General features: G+C 40.1%; 1 protein-coding gene across 3 annotated transcripts in view; it reads right to left on the reverse strand.

Moving 5' to 3' along the window:
• Positions 1 to 13,216, reverse strand: part of abcc12 (ATP-binding cassette, sub-family C (CFTR/MRP), member 12) — a 123,816-nt gene extending 110,600 nt beyond the window's left edge. For 2 of the 3 annotated variants that reach the window (XM_043706923.1, XM_043706921.1), the window contains exon 1: positions 12,963 to 13,216. The gene's annotated coding sequence lies outside the window, so the exon portion shown is untranslated. Of the gene's footprint in view, positions 1 to 1,739; positions 1,757 to 12,962 lie in introns of those variants that run through there. The other variant, XM_043706922.1, reaches the window with a different exon arrangement.
• Between the last annotated feature and the right edge of the window lie 4,278 nt (positions 13,217 to 17,494).

Below are 17,494 nucleotides of genomic sequence, written 5' to 3' on the forward strand. Positions count from 1 at the left end.
AAAGAAAAGTATGGCCTCCACTGCTGCTGTGAGTCTTAACAGAATAACTATTGAGATACATTGGAGTAGGAAATCATATTTATATCCCATTGATATTTCATTTTCTTTCCCATTGAGGTGACATAGCTGACCAAAGCATCACACTATCTTTTATAATAAAAGATGTTCAGGGTAGCTCCAGAAGTTATGCTGAATCACAGAGAAGATTTACCCGAATGGTACTGAGGAAAACTAACTCAGTTATGAGGAAATACTAAAGAAGGTGGGTTGTACTTCTTACAGTAGAGACTGTTCAGCTGGGATTTAATAGAACTGTTCAAAAATATAAATTTTCTTGTCAGGTTCATTGCAGCAGAGAGTAGATGCAGAGAAATTATTTTCACTGGCAGGATAATAAGAACTCATATTTATGATAATTGGCGCAAGAGTCAAGGGAACATTTTATGTGTACATAAAGGCCTGGATTGTAAAGTGGTCAGGTAGTAATTTCTGCAGCATAGACAGTTATTATGCATTAGATTCCTGCACAATTCCCAAAATAGCAGACTCCGACCAAATTACCTGGGAAATTGATATTCTGATGGGAAATTCCCCAATGTCTGGACTTCTCCAAAAGTATCCATTCTAGTCAGAGAGTAAAGTGCAGTTAAGTTAACAGTTACTTAGGAATAGTTAGACGATTAAAATTCTGGGGTGGAATATTACAGAGAACTGAGTGATGTGGGCCACAATGAAATTTGGAGCACTATCACATGAGAAGTCCCACGCGGCTGAACTCAACCACTTCCAGAGGAGGATCTAAAACCCAAGCCTTCCGACCCAAAAGTAGGACCATAACTACTGCACCACAAGGGCCTTTTTAAAGACGAGTCCATGGACATAATGGATATTTTCCTGGAAGTGGAGATATTATTACTGTGCTACCAGCCTTTGAACATTAGCCTGGATGTCTGGATTACCAATCCAGCAACATTACCACTATGCCATCATCAGCCTCTGCTCCATCTTTTATGTAAAAACACTGAGGTAAAAACAGTGACTGCAGATGCTGGAAACCAGATTCTGGAGTAGAGGATTCCTGATGAAGGGCTTTTGCCCGAAACGTCGATTTTCCTGCTCCTCGGATGCTGCCTGAACTGCTGTGCTTTTCCAGCACCACTCTACTCCAGAATCCATCTTTTATGGTTTTGACAAACAAGGTGGCAGTTTTCTCATTTGACAGCTGTGTGTTGCTAATTAAGAACAATTATTGCTTGTTAAATGCCTTGTTAATTGCTCAATTTGTTTAATTGATATTCGGTTTCCTATTTTATCAACTACACAAAGTAAGCTAGATGTTAAGAACACTCAACGGGAAATTCAAAGTAAGTACCTGGCAATATCACCTCATTACTTGTTTCAAGGGACCTCAATAAAGAACACTGGGCAACAACCTCTCAGTGCAAGCTCCATTTGTACTGGCCACAATTCACTTACAATATGCTTTTGCGCTTCAATGCTACACCAACAACTATCACTGTGACACTGTAGCAAAGACATTGTGCATTCAAGGACACACACACACACAGCCCATGGACTAGACTAGGCAGGATTCATGGGCTCTTTGCTCACTGTCAAAGCACTCACTCACTCTGAGCCTACTTGGATGCTCGCAGTATCTGCCTTGTGTTGCTTTCCTGTGCCTTTGCACACCTTGACACTCAGCCAGAAATACCAGATTTATATAACGTTTGTCTTGCCTTGCCCTTTAGTGCAGATACAAAGCCAGGAAGTTTTTCATGGTTGTCAGCAGGCCTCAGTTAAGACAAGGGGAAGAGCCTTTGAGCTTGGAGTCCCAACACAGCAAGTCAAGGATAGCCTCTGATACCAGTCCAGGAGCTTTGTCAAAGTCAGGATCCTCTCCAGATAAGGGGAATGTTAGGCAGTGCACCACCTGTGTTGAGTCTTTTTGCCCAAATGTGGGTTCTTTACATTCTGGAATGAGAGTGAGGCTGGTATTAAAGGTAGTAAAAGTTGGTGGCCATACATTACTTTTCTGCAGATGGGGAAGTGTCCTGAGTCAGTGAGTAGGCAGCACAGAGAGAATGTATGGTCAGTGCAGTTGGAGCTGGAGTGGGTAAGAGTGAGTGTGGAAAGGTTTTTCAGACAATAATGATAATGGTAGAGCATGAACATAGATGGGAGATGGGTACAGTATCAGAGACAGAGTAAATGTGAGGTACCAAGAGTAGTTGATGGCACTTATGTTGACAGAGTGGAGTGAAAAATTGCTGTGCATTCCTTCTGGTGGCTGCAACTGCATTAATGCAGGCGGCAATCCTGGACTGGTTTGCATGGTTTGACCTTGTGGCGTCTACTGCTGATTGTGGGGAAAGAAGTAGTTGCACCTCTTCACCACTCCATCTAGCAGGACATCCAAGTCCCTGATTGCAAAGCAGAGCACCGACTTCTCCCTATAGTCATGTCCACAGCAAATGTCAGAAACTGTACATGGCACCTCCAGAATACAGTATTTGTCCAAGTCAACTTTGGGCTTTTAAAGATGGCACAGGTGCAAGGGATGCCAGTGATTTCTGGGATATCTACCGAGTGGTGTTCTGGGAATGTCACATGATAAGACAGTACCAAAATTGGACATGCCAGGTGTCATTGTCAATGAGGAGGAGAAAATGAGAACTGCAAATGCTGGAGATCAGATCCGAAAAGTGTGGTACTGGAAAAGCATAGCAGTTAGGCAAGATCTGAGGAGCAGGAGAATCAACGTTTTGGCCATAAGCCCTTCACCAGGAGGGAAGACAAAGTGAGAATTCTTGCTAGGCCTCATGGTGGAAATTGCTCCAAATTCCTCATTGCAACTTGGACTTAATCAAAACAAGTACATTTCAGTTCCTAGCTTACCTCCTAGGTAACTTTTACAGTGACCCCTCCAAACTTAACTACGCTTATCAATAATCTGGGATCTGGAATGCACAACCTGTAATGTGGTGGAGGCAGATTTAACAGCAAAAGAGAATTGGGTTTCTATTTTATTTAAAATAGGAATTGAATTATCGAATCATAGAACAGTGCAGAAAAAGTTATACAGCTATCAGGTCTACTCTTTCAAAGAACAATTCAGTGACACCACCCTACCTCCAAACCATTTCCTCAATCCCTCAAGTATTTATCCAATTTCCTTTTTAATGCTACAATTAAATCTGAATCCAAATCCCTATTTCAAATCTTAATCACTTGTTAAATTAAAAATACTTTCTCTTGAGGTTTGTCTGCTTCTTTTGCCAATTAGAAGAAATGCATGCCCTGTGGTTATTGACCCTTCAGTCATGAGGAATGGTTTCTTTTTGTTTACTTTACCTAAGGCCTTCATAAGTTTTAATGACTTCTAACAAATCCCTTAGATCTTTCTGTTCCATGGGGAATAACCTCAGATTCTCTAGTTTATCCATTTAACTCTAATCTTTCATCACTGGAATCTTTCTAATAAATGTCTTTTGTACCCATTCCAAAACTTTCACAGTAGACACAATTCTCCAACCAGAGCACTCCAAACTGGTGATTTATTTAGTTTTGGCATAACTTCCTGCAGTTTGGACTTCACTGCAGTATTTTGTCCAGGAATTTGGAGGCTATTCACATAGCTTTATTAACTTCTCCAGCCAGTTTCAAAGAATTCTGTCTACTCCCTAAGGTTTCTCATTTCCTGTACTCCCATTACAATGATACCAGTGAAATTATATTGCCATTTTTCATTGTTCATTCTGAAATGCATCACTTAACACTTCTATAATAAATAGCCGTTTCTATTTTCAATGCACACAAATACATGGTTATGAACCTATGTTAGAAAACATGTCAACTTATAATGTGATTGGATGGATATATATTAATCTTTAATGTCATTGATAGAATATAAATATCTCGAACTTTTTGAAAGGAACACTTCTCAGAGTTATGGACCCTGGCCTACACCAGTAATAATGTTGCATTTATAATGAACTCCACCAGTTGTATGGAGATACACAGAGTCTATGGCGTGCTCAGCAACAATCACATGACCCAAGTTGTGAAAATGATATTGGATTTGAACTAACAGTCAGGGTCTGTCACAGAATAGAAGGGGCAACAGCCATATCCTTCTCTCCTTTTTTTTGAAACTTCTGTCAACAAAGCAGAGCTGTTTGTAGATTTGAAGGCTACCAGAAGACATAAGACAAAAGAAATAAGACAGACAAGCAGAAGTAGATCATTCAGCCTGTTGAGTCTGCCCTGCCACTCAATGAGATCACAACTGATCTGAAAAATCTTCAGTTCCACTTTTCTGCCTATTCCCCTCAACCCTGATTCTCCTACTGATTAAAACTTAGTCTTTCTGAGCCTTGAATATACCTAATGATCCAACCTCAAGCAATTCTCTGAGTTAAAGACTTCCACAGATTCACTCCCCTCTGAAAGAAGAACTATATCATCCCTCTTAACTGGATGACTCGTTACCCTAAGATTATGCCCTCTGGTCTTAGACTCTCGCAAAAGAGGAAACATTTTTCTGCATCTACCCTGTCAAGTTCACTAAGAATCATGTATGTTTCAATAGGTCACCCTTCATACTTCTAAATTTCAATGAGTACAGGCCCAACCTAACCAACCTGAAGGAGTTGCATGACTAGTAAAGGAGTATGTCACAGCTGTACTGAGGGAGGATACATCAGAGGACTTGTGCCTCACGGCAGTATACACAGAACTCAGGAATAGAGAAGGTGAAATCACAATACTAGGGCTATAATAAAGGCCTCGCAAACAGCCAGCAGGAGATAAAGGAGAAAATATGTAGACAGATTTTTGAAAGATGTAAAAACTGCAGGGTTGTTGTGATGGGTGATTTTAACTTTACCTGTATTGACTGGGACTTATTTCGTGGGTTTAAATGAAGCAGAATTTATACTTCAGAGGGTTCAGGACAGAAAGTAATCAGTCCAAATAGGGAAGGGTTAAACTGGACTTAGTTTTGGGAACTGAGCCCAGCTCGGTGAGTGAAGTTTCAGGGAGGGAGCATTTCGGGAATAGTGACATAATACTGTGAGTTTTAAGTTACTCATAGATAAGGACAACAGCAGTCCTTGGGTGAGGGTGTTAAACTGGGGGAAGGTGAACTACAACAATATTAGGCAAGAACTGAAGAGTGTTGATTGGAGGCAGCTGTTTGAGGGTAAATCCACATTGGACAAGTGGGAGTATTTCAAACTGCAGTTAATATGAGTTCAGGAGCAGCATGTTCCTGCAAGAATGAAGGATAGGTATGACAAGTTACATGAACCTTGGATGACCAGGGATTTATGAACTTGGTCACAAAGAAGAAGGAAGCATACGTAAGGTTGAGGAAGATGGGAACTGACACAGCCCTTGAAGTATATAAGAAAAGTAGGAAAGAACTTAAGCAAGGAATTAGAAGGGCAAAAAGCGGTCATGAAAAGTCATTAGCAACCAGGAGAATCCGAAGGCTTTTTATACAGATATAAGAAGCAAAAGGGTAGCCTTGGAAAGGGTTGGCCCACTCAAGGACAAAGGAGGGAATGTATGTGTGTAGGCAGAAGAGATAGGTTAGGTCTTAAACAAATACTTTATATTGGTATTTACCAAAGAGTAGGAATTAGTGGAGGATGATCTCAGGGGAGGAAGTGTCGAACTTCTAATTCAAGTTGCTATTAAAAATGAAGAGGTGTTGTGCGTCTTAAAAATATTAAAATAGATAAGTCCCCAGCTCCTGATGGGATCTATCCCAGAATACTGAGGGAGGCAAGAAAACAAATTGCAGTATTATTGAGAGATAAATTTGTATCCTCTTTGGCCGCAGGTGAGGTCCCAGAGGACTGGAGAACAGTTAATGTTGTCCCATTGTTAAAAAGGGTAACGAATAATTCAGGAAATTAGAGGCCTGTGAGCCTCACGTCCCTCTTTACAAGAAACTTATTGGAAAAGATTCTCAGGGACAAGATCTATAAGCATTTAGAAGCAAATGGATGGATTAGTGATAAACAGCATGGTTTTGTGCAAGGGAGGTCATGCCTCACTAACTTGATCGAGTTTTTTGAAGAGATGATGAAGATGACTGAAAAGGGAAAGGTGGTTGATGTTGTCTACATGGACTTCAGTAAAGCCTTTGACAAGGTCGCCCATGGCAGACTGGTACAAAAGGTGAAGTCGCATAGTCCTAAGGGTGAACTGCAAGGTGAATACAGAACTAGCTTAGTCATAGGAGACAGAGGGTAGCGATGGAAGGATTCTTTTCGGAATGGAGGACTGTGATTAGTGGTATTGCACAGGAATCAGTGCTGGGACCTCTGCTGTTCATGATGTACATAAATGATTTGGAGGAAAATGTAGCTAGTCTGCTTAGTAAGTTTGTGGACGATACAAAAATTGGTAGAGTTGTGGATGGTGAGGAGGGTTTTTAGAGGATACAGCAGGATATAGATCAATTGGAGGCATGGCCAGAAAAATGGCAGATGGAGATTAATCCAAACAAATGTGAGATGATATATTTTGGAAGGTCAAATACAGATGGAAGTTATACAGTGAATGGCAGGGCCCTTAGGAGTATTGATATGCAGAAGGATCTGAGTGTGCAGGTCCACAGATCACTGAAGTGGCAGTGCAGGTAGATAAGGTAGTAAAAAAGGCCTATGGAATGCTTGACTTAATTGGAAAGGGCACTGAGTATAAGAATAAACAAGTTATGCTGCAGCTTTATAGATCTTAATTAGGCCACACTTGGAATATTGCATACAGTTCTGGTCACCATGCTATCTGGAGGATGTGCATGTTTTGGAGACGGTACAGAAAAGGTTTACCAGGATATTGCCAGGTATGGGGGAATCTTAGCTATGAAGTAAGGTTGTATAGACTGGGTTTGTTTTCACTGGAATGCAGGAGGTTGAGGGACAACCTGATAGACATTTATAAGATTTTGAATGGCATGAATAGAAGGGAAAGTATGAGGCTTTTTTCCAGGGTGGAAGGATCAATTACTAGGAGACACAGTTTCAAGGTGCGAGGGGGGGGGGAGTTTAAAAGAGATGTGCAAGGCACATGTTTCACACAAAGGATGGTGAGTGCCTAGAAAGCATTGCCAGAGGAGGTTATGGAAGCAGACATAATAGCAGCATTCAAGAAAAACCTGGACGAAAACATGTATAGGAAGGGATAGAGTGATACAGATTCTGTTTGTGAAAACAGTTTTAATATGGAAGGGCAAAACATGTCAGTGCAGGGCTGGAGGGGCATAGGACCTGTTCCTGTGTTGTATTGTTCTTTGTTCTTGATCTTTGTTCTTTGATTACTCCTCATAAGACAATCCTTCCATACTAGGGATTAACCTAGTGAACCCTTTCTGGACTTGCTCCAATGCCAATATATCTTTCCTTGGACAAGGAGACCAAAACTCTTCAGAGTATTTCAGATGTGGTCTAACTAGAGCATTGTATAGTTTTAGCAAAATGTCTCTATCCTTTGAAATGCTGAACTTATATATCAGCTTTGTGTGAGATAAACATGAGGACTATATCTCTCAGAGCTGTGGCTTTCTGCACTGTTTCTCTATGGTAAATAATATTATCATAATATCACTTATTCTTCCTGCTGAAGTGTGTATCCTCACATTTTCCTACATTATATTCCATCTGCCAAGTTTCTGTCCATTTACTTAACCTGTCTATTATCCCGCTGCAGACACATTCACTTTCCTCACTTTCACTCATGTATATTGTAAATAATTGTGGTCGCAGCACTGATCCCTGTGGCATTCCACTAGTTACAGCTTGCCATCCTGAAAATGCATCCTTACCTCAACCTTATATCTTCTATTAGTCAGATGTAATATCCTGGATATAGCCAGGATGCATTCATAATGAAGGCACAGTTTTCTTCCACTTTCCAAGTCCTTTGGGCCATACAGAGATGGCTGCCAGGAAACAAGGGCAATGTCCTCCATACATGGCAAACGACATCTTTACAAAAATATTAGAGTGATGCAGAATGAAAGTACAATGCTGCCCACTCTCCCAGCAGAGCCATAGTGGAATAGGTTAAAAATCACACAACACCAGGTTATAGTTCAACAGATTTATTTGAAAGTACAAGCTTTTGGAATGCTGCTCCTTCATTAGGTAGTGTTCTGAAAGCTTGTACTTTCAAATAAACCTGTATTGTGTAATTTTATTTTAACTTTGTCCACCCCAGTCCAACACCAACACCTCCACAACATAGTGGAATAGAGCAGAGAGGTCTTTAACAAGACCTTGCAGTGTCACCCTGAAAAGGTGTGTTTCATCTGTATCTTTCACAACTGGAACCAAAAAATAGGACATGCAGAGGAAATGGGATAATCTAGAGCAATCCAATGGGGTTTAAATATGACCAGTGGTGTGAATGCCACATGGTCCTGACAGCAGCAAGCATTTCCACCCTTCCTCCCGCACAATTGCAGAATTAATAAGCTGAAGAGGAGGCAACTACGTGAGAAAAGTTAACATGTGCGAAGGTGGACCATTACTCCATGCACCCATCTTGAATCTCACTGGAAAAAGGCTTTGCTGAAAAATCAAAAAATAAATCAGCTTCAACTATAAAGAACCTAGCTGGCTTATATTTTTTCCATCTAACTTACACAATGCAGTTTATGTTTATTGAACTGATAATTTTGCCTCCCTTTTAAATTCAAATTGTGTGGGAACCAACCCAGGAGTGGGACAAGAAAAGGAGTTAGTTCACTCTCCTATCTTGGTCAGAATGATATCAATAAAATCAATAGAAGTGATGAATAGAATAAGGAAAATGTTCCACCAACTATAACAGTATTATGTTATCATTACTATAAAACAATGTTTCACATTCATTGTACTTGGTTTTATGGTTTCAGAAATAATAGTCTGTTGTGTCATGAATCAATTCCTCTCAGAAATATTGTTCAGTCACACCAGAAGAAATAAGGAAACTATGATGGGGATCTTGTGCTTGATTATCTTGAATTTTAAATTCAATCTTACAACTTTATAAGCTGTAAATTGTTGCTCTGCTCAAAAATAATCATGTGCAATTACTCTTGCAAATGCTTTGATTGGTTACTTAAGATACTAAGTTGATTAACCAACAGGAATTAAGATTTAAAAAGAATGGTGAATTCTGAAAAATATTTTTGCTTTTTTCTGCTCATAATCTATAATACTTAATTTCAGTTTGTCTAGATTTGAGAACAGCTTAAGAGATGAAAAATATCCCTATGGCAAACTACTTCACTATAGAGAGCAATGCCACCATACCCCTGAACCTCACCATCACCACCATCAATTGGAAGATTTTGTTTGTGTCAACAAATTATTTGTTGAATTATTTACTCAACATTGTCTTTATGGCAAAAAGATTATTGTGAAATGGATCGTGCTAATACAATTCTTTTGTTCATAAAATCTTTTTTTTTAATTGAAAAGTGTTGTCCAATTATGGAACAAGCCAAGTCCTTCATGCAAAGACCTGCATCAAGCAAAGTAATGGTTATATCACTGAACTTGAGCATTGGCTCGCATGCTACAAGCTGTCCTGTCCATATATTTCCAGTACACTAAAAGCAGATGTCTGGCAGATAATGGTGAGTGAGATGTGGGAGTTAGGATGACTATTCTTGGCAGATGTTACCTGAGAGTCAGACACTACCTGAACATATGGTCATGCATCGAGTGGTCACAGAAGTAAGTAACCATTGCTGAAGCTTAGCGTACCAGCTGGCATTATATGGGGGTGGATAGCCATACTGTGCCAGGGGAATGATGGGCAATGTATTCACAGTTTACTGATTGATCGTGCTGCACACTGTTCTGCCCATGAGGACCTCCTCCTATCAACTTACATTGGCAGGAGGCCCAATTAATTTTTGTGATCAAACATCATTTAAACATGAATCGCAACATTTCTGTGCTAATCAAGCTACTCAGGCACTTGTTGCTTCTTAAAGCCAGTCTTGAAATGAAGTTTGGCGGAGATTATTGGTGTGCGGAATCACAAGGCACAATGCCATTGATCAGGGAATCTTAGTTTTCTGATACCCTAGTGGAAGTGCTGTTGTAGAAATAGGGTCAGGAAGGAGGTTTTGTATCCTGGTGGGTGACATAACAAATAAGTTGATGCAAGGTTTGTGAAGGTTCGTAGCTCAGGTTGAGGTTTAGGGTGTAGGTTTGCTCGCTGAGCTGTAGGTTTGATATCCAGACGTTTCATTACCTGGCTAGGTAACATCATCAGTGGCGACCTCCAAGTGAAGCGAAGCTATTGTCTCCTGCTTTCTATTTATATCTTTCTCCTGGATGGGGTTCCTGGGGTTTTGTGGTGATGTCATTTCCTGTTCGTTTTCTAAGGGGTTGATAGATGGCATCTAGATCTATTGTTGGTGGGTTTGTGTGTTACTAGGATTCCGAGGGGTCTTAGTAGTCTGGCTGTCATTTCTGAAACTTCTTTGATGTATGATAAAGTGGTTAGGGTTTCTGGCTGTGTTTGGTCTGCTTGTCACAGTTTGTCCTTGAGGAATCTGCGGACTGTATTTTTTGAGTATCCGTTCTTCTTGAATACGTTGTATAAGTGGTTCTCCTCGGTTTTCCGAAGTTCGTCTGTGCTGCAGTGTGTGGTGGCTCGTTGTTCTGATACAGCTTTGTTTGTGTGTGTTGGGATGGTTGCTGGTGTAGTTAAGTATTTGGTCAGTGTTTGTCGGTTTTCTGTATATGCAGGTTTGTAGTTCTCCATTGTCCTTTCTTTCGGAACCCTAGTAGCACACAAACCCACCAACACTCTCAAACAAAAGCTAGCAAACTTAAAAGACCCAGTACAATCCACCAACGTTGGACAAAACCAACGTCATCTACAAAATTCCATGCACGGACTGCCACAAACACCACGTAGGACAAACAGGAAGAAAGTTAGCCACCAGGATACACGAACACCAGTTAGCCACAAAAAGACACGACCCTCTCTCCCTCGTAGCCCTACACACGGATGAAAAAAACCACCATTTCGACTGGGACAACACATCTATCCTGGGACAGGCTAAGTAAAGACATGCCAGAGAATTCCTAGAGGCCTGACACTCCAATCACAACGCCATAAACAAACACATAGATCTAGATACCCTCCATCAACCCCTCAGAAAACGAACAGGAAATGACATCACCACAAACCCCAGGAACCCCAACCCCAAACATATAAATAGAAAGCAGGAGACAACAGCTTCGCTTTACTTGGAGGTCGCCACTGATGATGTTACCTAGCCAGGTAATGAAACATCTGGATATCAAACCTACAGCTCAGCAAGCAAACCTACACCCTAAATAAGTTGATAGGTATGGAGAGAGATGACGAGTAGATTAGTGCCAGCATCATGTGCACAATCTGGTTGCTGAACCAGGAAACATTTAATGATTTCACCAGGATTGCAAATTTACAACTCCACTTCATAGCTCTCTTACAATGAATACAGTGTGGCAATATTACATTTTACCCTGGAACTGGACACTTAGCAATTCACAAAGGCAGCAGCCTCAGTTCCAGGGGCCACTACAAGCAAAAGGCTGTCATCTCTGCACCATAACCTGACTAATATGTCTGTAAAGTTTTAGTGATTTCAATTAGAGCAGGAGAATATACTTTTAAATACTACTGAAACTGGTCATTTCCCTGTGTTTACAAACAATGGGTGTTTTCTGGAGTGATGGCAGCACAGGCACAAGTGAAAATGCTGTAATTGCATCATTGGACTCTAATTCAAACATATCTGTTTTACTCCAGCTCTTCTCTGGTGGCTGCACTAACTCGTGACCAGCTTGAGAAATGAAAATCAGGATTCTCCCAGTGATCTGGTATTTTTCTTTTCAGTTTTTATCCCACTACCATCTTATTTGCGCCACAAAGTCAGGTAGCATTCAAATGTATTGCATTGTAAGATTCAGAAAGTTGAATATTAATCCCAAAAATTTAAACAATGATTCAGGTATTTGTTTGTTAGATAATTAACTTAAAAGAATATTAATATTGTCACTGAGGAATTATCAGTAGGCACATTCCCCAAAAGTGTTTTATCTGTTTGCTATTTCTTAAGAAATCTATTACTTTCCCTGAAATGTTTTATTAAAGGTTCATGTTTAGATACAAGTGCACTATTGAAAGGCAAAGGAACTAGCACCTTTGTACAATTGTTGTAGTATGTTTGCTGAGCTGGGAATTTGTATTGTAGATGTTTCATCCCCTTTCTAGGTGACATCCTTAGTGCTGTGGAGCCTCCTGTGAGACACTGCTGCAGTTGGTCAGTTGGAATTTATGTGGTTTTGTTCCTGTTGCTTTGGTTACCGGTTCCAGTTGTTCATTGCAGTGTGTGGGGTCTAGGTCAGTGTATTTATTCATGGAGTCTGTGGGTGAGTGCCCACATACTCACAACTGCTGCAACTGGTAACCGAGCTACAAGAACAAGACAAGACAAACAGAGGCCAGCCAGAGAATTCCTAGAAGCATGGCACTCATCCACAGATTCCATGAATAAGCACATTGACCAAGACCAATGTACCGACCACTGCAATGATCAGCCGAAACCGGCAACCAGAAGCAGCAGGAACGAAACCACACAAATTCCAGCAGACACAGTGCAGCAGCACTTCACAGGAGGCTCCACAGCATTGACAATATCACCTAGAATGGGGATGAAACATCTGCAATCCAAATTCCCAGCTCAGCAAATATACCCACAACAACTGCAACCGGGCTAGAAATCTTTACACAAACCTTGAACCTTTGTGCAAGTTTTTTTATTCAAGTTTTTCTTTATTTTTCATACTTAATTTCTTTCAGTATTGTTTCTTCAAGGTACTATAAATACTGAATATACGCATACTGTTCATGAACAGTAAAATCACTATCTCATGCAGAACAGCCAGACTCACCAATTCAAGTCTTTACGTAGGTCTGTATTGTCTTCTAAGCCTGATTTGGTGCTTAAATCTTCAGTCTTCTTATTGCTGGAACAATTTCTGTTTAAATAAGAATGTGTTGAATCACACTTTCATTTCAAGCCTCATTTCCACACTGTTCATTTCAAAGTTCACTTTGGGCAACAGTTACTCTGTATAAAGGTAAAAGATGTACGGAAACAACAGTTGACTTTTCTCAAATCTTAGAAGTCTTCATTAAAACTGTGCTTTATAAAACTGTGTCATGCCGCTCAAAGTAAGTACTGTTTTCACGGAACAGTTAGCCTTTACTCTGCTTTTCTGGCATTACCACTTTCCAAATGCTGATTGTGACATTTTTCGGTATTATTTCTTTGTGGTACTCAAAACAACTCATAAAGCCATAAATCATAGTCACGTCATTAGGGCACAAAAGGAGGTCATTCAATCCATTCAGTCTCGGTCAACTCATTTAGGATAATCTAAATTGTCCCATTTCTCTCTTTCAGCCCCCAAAAGCTGAAAGTTTATCATGTCTGCACCCATCCCATTTTATTTTATTTCATTCATCATCCTCTTCCACCACACTTATATGAAATGAGTTTCATATCATTATCAACTGTTTCACAAAAAAGTAAGACCGCAGGACCCACTGGATATCTTTTGCCCAAAACTCTAAATCTGTATCACCTGATCCGTGTACCTTCAATTCTTGGGTCTGCTTTCCTTTCTCTACATTATCTAAACTTACCATTATATTGTATATCTCTGTTAAGTACCCTTTGAGGCAAAGATTGCAACTCAAGCTTCTGTAACCTAAATTTGTAGCTATTATCTGATGTTATGGCAGGGCATTTAGAGAAGTTCAAGGCAATCAGGCCGAGACAACATGGTTTTTGGTGAAAGGGAAATTCTGTTTGTGAGAAACAAAACTCACATATTAATAAATTTCAGTCCAAGTCAAATTCTGAAGCAGCGAATTTTATTTATACGAACTTGCAAGAACAGGAGCCTAACGAGTAAGCACCCCAATCTGAGGGTTACGTTCTGATTTATGCTGTTCAGCTGCGTCTCTCGGTCCTCCCCTTTTCCCCCATTGGTTACTTTTGTGGTAGCGCGTAGCCTATCACCAACTCTAGCTTCACTCCACCTTTGTCTAGTTTCTCTCTGCCTCTGTTTACTTCTCCCATTACTCTAAGCCCGTCACCCCTTACTCTTATTTATCTCATTTCTTATCTGTGACTATCCTGGCATAGTTTGCTGTCTTCGTGCGATCATCCTGCCAAACTAAAATCCATCCGTTGGCCACATCCCTCCTGCGACTGGCACACTATTCTCCTGTTACTGGTACATCCTGCTACACGGTCGATCTGCCCTAATAGTCATAGATAATTCTACCTGTTTTCGCTTCTCACTGTTTAGTATTGGCATGCGCAGCCTAATTTTATCATATAAACCTTTGCAGATGCAATACCTGTTCCCTTATTCTGCACAATTTGAACACTATACCTTACATGTTTAACCAATTTTTTGAGTAAATTGAGGAAATAACATGTGCTGTGGGTAAAAGTGAACCAGTGGATGTGTTGTGTTTAGCTTTCCAGAAGCCATTTGATAAGATGGCAGTGACAGAAAATAAATCATGGTGTAGGGTGTAACATAATGACATGGAAAGAAGATAGGTAACAGGAAAGGGGCAAAAGTGGGTCATCTTCTGATTGGCAAGTTATAACATAATGAAATGGTTTGTAATGGAGTTAGGTTCAATCAAGGCATTCTAGCAAGTGTTCGATGATTTGAATAGAAAATACATGGAGAGTTATGGGGAAAAGGCAAAAGAATAGCACTAAGTCATAACGTTCACTTGGGGCACCAACATAAACACGATGAGTCAAATGACCTCCTTCATAATAATTCTGTGATTCTGTAATTAGTGGTGTACTACAAGAAAAAGTGCCGAGGCTTCAGACTTTTACAATTGATTTATTAATTTAAATTACTTGGCTGAAGCGACCAATGAAACAAAAATAGGTAGGAAATTAAGTTGTGAAGAGGACATTAGGAGAGCACAAATGGAAACTTTAATTGAGGTCAAAAGTCACGCAATACCAAGTTATAGTCCAATAGGTTTATTTGAAAATCACCTGAGGGCAGCGCTCCAAACACTTGTGATTTCAACTAAACTTATTGGACTATAACCTGGTGATGTGTGACATTTGACCTTGTCCACCCTAGTCCAATATCTGCACCTCAGAGTTTAATTGAATGAACAAAGATCACGCAAGCAAGCGGAGTATAATATGGTAAAGTGTGAAATTGTGCATTTTGGCAGGCAGGATTAAAAAATATTATTGAAACACTGACAGAAGAACCTTGTGTTCATATGTTAGATAGTGGAAAGTGGCTAGTTATATCTCAAGAGCAGTTAGCAAAGCATGTGGGATCTTGAACTTCATAAATCAAGATATTGCATACTGGAACAGGGAAGTTATGCTGAACTTTTTAAAATTTCTGGCTAGGCCATGACCAGAATATTGCCTCCAGTCCTGGATGCTCAGTATTGAACAGCTGACCCTTAGTACTGCACATGAATGTCAGCCTAGATTTTTGTGCTCATGTCTTTGAGTAGGACTTGAACCTATGGCTTTCTAGCTCAATGAGTATTACCAATAGAACCACAGCTTAGAGAAGGGTTACATTGATAAGGCATTCTGCGATCTGCTACAAGAATATTTGGAGTTGATTCTCCTAGTTCCTTAAATATCTTTATCATAATGTGGAGGTGCCAGAGTTGGACTGGGGTGGACAAATTTAAAAATCACTCAATACCACGTTATAGTCCAACAGGTTGATTTGAAAGTATAAGCCTTCGGAGCGCTGCTCCCTCATCAGATCATGATCCTGCTCCTCTAGATACCTGACAAAGGAGCAGCGCTCTGAAAGCTTGTATTTTCAAATAAACCTGTTGGACTATAACCTGGTATTGTGTGATTTTTAACTTTATCATTACCATGATCACATAATTCGAGATAAAACTCTAGATTTTCTTTATGAATGCAGTTTACTTTTGAGTGTCTAAAGGCAATTGCAACCCTCCGTAGAGTGTACTGTTTGCAGGCAGGTTTCAAGACTTAGGCTGAGCTCACTATTAAAACTATTCCTAACTCCAACATATGGAAACATGATGTCTTGTTTTAGAATAGTGGTGTTGGGATGCCCTCTTCTTCCATCCTCAACTGATATCTGCCCAGGCAACAGAAAGGAGCTTCACCTAAAAAACACTCAAAGAACTACAGATGCTACAAATCAAAAATGAAATCAGAAATTGCTGGAAAATCTCACCATGTGTGGTAGCATCTCTGGAGAGAAAGTAAACTTCTTGCATCATAGAGTCATAGAGTCACAGAGATATACAGCATGAAAACAGACTCTTCAGTCCAACCCGCCCATGCTGACCAGATATCCTAAATTAAACTAATTCCATTTGCCAGCATTTGGCACATATTCCTCTAAACCCTTTCCATTCATATACCCATCCAGGTACCTTTTAAATGTGGTATCAGACTCCAAGACTTCCTCTGGTGCATCCACCCTCTGCGTGAAAAAGTTGCTCCTTAGGTCCCTTTTAATTCTTTCCCCTCTCACCTTAAACCAATGCCCTCTAGTTTTGGAATACTCCACCCTGGGGAAAGGTCCTTGACTATTTATCCTATGCATGCCACTCATGATTTTATAAAGCTCTATAAGTTCACCTCTGAGCCTCCGACAGTCCGCCTCAATCTGTTCAGTCTCTTCAAACACTCCGACCCTGGCAGCATCTTTGTAAGTCTTTTCTGAACCTTTTCAAGTTTCACAAAATCCTTCTTATAGCAGGGAGCCCAGAATTGCACACAGTATTCCAACAGTGGCCTAACCAATGTCCTGTATAGCCGCAACATGACCTCCCAACTCCAATGGGTCTTCTTCAAAATTTCGGCCAAGCTGCCCATTATGTAACAGGCAACTTATCCATTTTCCAGCTTGTCTGTTGAACTGAAAATCGGGTGATAAAAAGGCAAACTCCAAATTAAAGTCAATAGAAGTGACCCTGTTCATGAAATAATATGAAGCAATTTTTTAACTGAAGAAACAAAATAGATTTTTTTATTTAATTCTGCAAAAATTGGGAATTCACTCTGACATATTATCCAAGTAGTTCTCTGGCAGCAAAGACATTGTCGTATTGGAAAATTATGGAATGCTTGCCCATACAGGTAGCTCTTCTATAACACGATCAGTGCATTCCTGTGCAATCGCGCATTATAGAAAAATTGCGCTTTAGAAACAGCACTTAAAGTGTTAGCGATGTAATCACGTTACAACCAACACACGTTTTTAAAGTTTGCACTTTAGAAAATGTGTCCCCAATTCGTTAATCACGGTAAAGTGAACTTGCGTTAATAAAACACATGTTACAGCAGAACAAGTTGTATTCTGTCCAAAACAATTATGTGCTCAAAGCCAATGATTTTCTGATATATGTTGGT

Source organism: Chiloscyllium plagiosum, chromosome 17 (genome assembly GCF_004010195.1).
Source record: "Chiloscyllium plagiosum isolate BGI_BamShark_2017 chromosome 17, ASM401019v2, whole genome shotgun sequence".
NCBI lineage: Eukaryota > Metazoa > Chordata > Chondrichthyes > Orectolobiformes > Hemiscylliidae > Chiloscyllium > Chiloscyllium plagiosum.